The following is a 2,549-nucleotide window of genomic DNA, read 5'->3' on the forward strand; positions in this document are numbered from 1 at the left end:
AAGGGAGGTTCAACTTCCCAAGTATCAATGCCAAATAATTTGGCATTTAGCTTCATGATTACACCAAGAAACTTGGCAGTTTGCTCTTCAATAACATCCTCATTCTCTTCAGAAGAGGAATACTCATCAGAGCTCATGAAGGGCATAAGGAGGTTCAATGGGATCTCTATGGTCTCTAGATGGGCTCCAGAGTCCTTTGGTTCCTCAGAGGGAAGCTCCTTATTGACCACTGGACGTCCCAGGAGGTCTTCCTCCTTGGGATTCACGTCCTCTCCTCTCCTTACAGGTTCGGCCATGGCGCTTATGTCAATGGCCTTGCACTCTCCTTTTGGATTCTCTTCTGTATTGCTTGGGAGAGTACTAGGAGGGATTTCAGTGATCCTTTTACTCAGCTGGCCCACTTGTGCTTCCAGATTTCTAATGGAAGACCTTGTTTCATTCATGAAACTTACAGTGGCCTTGGATAGATCAGAGACTAGATTTGCTAAATTAGAAGCATTTTGTTCAGAGTTCTCTGTCTGTTGCTGAGTTAATGATGGAAAAGGCTTGCTATTGCTAAACCTGTTTCTTCCACCATTATTAAAGCCTTGTTGGGGCTTTTGATCCTTCCATGAGAAATTTGGATGATTTCTCCATGTTGAGTTATAGGTGTTTCCATAAGGTTCACCTAAGTAGTTCACCTCTGCTATTGCAGGGTTCTCAGGATCATAGGCTTCTTCTTCAGAAGATGCCTCTTGAGTACTGTTGGATGCAGCTTGCATTCCATGCAGACTCTGAGAAATCATATTGACTTGCTGAGTCAATATTTTGTTCTGAGCCAGTATGGCATTCAGAGTATCAACTTCAAGAACTCCCTTCTTCATAGGCGTCCCATTGCTTACAGGATTCCTTTCAGAAGTGTACATGAACTGGTTATTAGCAACCATGTCAATGAGTTCTTGAGCTTCTGCAGGCGTTTTCTTTAGGTGAATGGATCCACCTGCAGAAGTGTCCTGTGACATCTTTGATAGCTCAGATAAACCATCATAGAATATATCCAGGATGGTCCATTCTGAAAGCATGTCAGAAGGACACTTTTTGGTCAACTGTTTGTATCTTTCCCAAGCTTCATAGAGGGATTCACCTTCTTTCTGTCTGAAGGTTTGAACATCATCTCTAAGCTTGCTCAGCTTTTGAGGAGGAAAGTACTTGGCTAAGAAAGCCATGACCAGCTTATCCCAAGAGTTCAGGCTGTCTTTGGGTTGAGAATCCAACCATAATCTAGCTCTGTCTCTTACAGCAAAAGGGAAAAGCATGAGCCTGTAGACTTCAGGATCTACTCCATTAGTCTTAACAGTATCACATATCTGCAAGAATTCAGTTAAGAACTGAAAAGGATCTTCAGATGGAAGTCCATGAAACTTGCAGTTCTGCTGCATCAGAGAAACTAATTGAGGTTTCAGCTCAAAGTTGTTTGCTCCAATGGCAGGAATGGAGATGCTTCTTCCATGTAAATTGGAATTAGGTGCAGTGAAGTCACCAAGCATCCTCCTTGCATTATTATTATTTTCGGCTGCCATCTCCTCTGCCTGTTCGAAAATTTCTGAAAGGTTATCTCTGGATTGTTGTATTTTAGCTTCTCTTAATTTTCTCTTCAGAGTCCTTTCAGGTTCTGGATCTGCTTCCATAAGAATGTTCTTATCCTTGCTCCTGCTCATATGACAAGGAAGAATGGCCAGAAAAATGATAATAATAATAGAGATCCTTTATACCACAGTATAGGGATCCCTTTGTGAGTGGAAGAGAAGGGGGAGACAAAGAATGTGATGTAAAGGAAGAAATGCAACTGTACGAATGGAAGAGATGTGAGATGAGATGTTAGGATATGAATGAATAAATAGAATAGGATGAGGGAGAGAGAGGGAATTTTCGAAAATTATTTTTGAAAAGGAGTTAGTGATTTTTGAAAATTGGTTTTTGAAAATGTGTTAGTAATTTTCGAAAATTAAGTTTTAAAAATTAAAATAATTAATAAATTAAAAAGAAATTTTGAAAAAGGGGAAAGATATTTTCGAAAATAGAGAGAGAGAGTTAGTTAGGTAGTTTTGAAAAAGTTAAGAAACAAACAAAAAGTTAGTTAGTTAGTTGAAACAAATTTTGAAAAAGATAAGAAGTTAGGAGGTTAGAAAAGATATTTTGAAAAGATATTTTTGAAAAAGATAAGATAAGAAGATATTTTTGAAAAGATATGATTTGAAATTAGTTTTGAAAAAGATTTGATTTTTAAAATCACAATTAATGACTTGATTCATAAGAAATCACAAGATATGATTCTAGAACTTAAAGTTTGAATCTTTCTTAACAAGTAAGTAACAAACTTGAAATTTTTGAATCAAAACATTAATTGATTAGTTATTTTCGAAAATTTTTATATAAAAATAAGAAAAAGATTTTTGAAAAAGATTTTTGGAATTTTCGAAAATAACTAAGAAATTTGAAAACGATTTGATTTTTGAAAAAGATTTTGAAAAAGATAAGATTTTCAAATTGAAAATTTGATTTGACTCATA

At 36.3% G+C, this 2,549-nt stretch overlaps 1 non-coding gene across 1 annotated transcript; it reads left to right on the forward strand.

Moving 5' to 3' along the window:
* Positions 1 to 1,055: 1,055 nt before the first annotated feature.
* On the forward strand, positions 1,056 to 1,163 carry LOC112725968 (small nucleolar RNA R71). Its single transcript, XR_003165044.1, has one exon. It is a non-coding gene; the product is annotated as a small nucleolar RNA R71 (small nucleolar RNA).
* Positions 1,164 to 2,549: the final 1,386 nt, after the last annotated feature.

This window comes from Arachis hypogaea, chromosome 11 (genome assembly GCF_003086295.3).
Source record: "Arachis hypogaea cultivar Tifrunner chromosome 11, arahy.Tifrunner.gnm2.J5K5, whole genome shotgun sequence".
NCBI classification, from domain to species: Eukaryota; Viridiplantae; Streptophyta; class Magnoliopsida; order Fabales; family Fabaceae; genus Arachis; species Arachis hypogaea.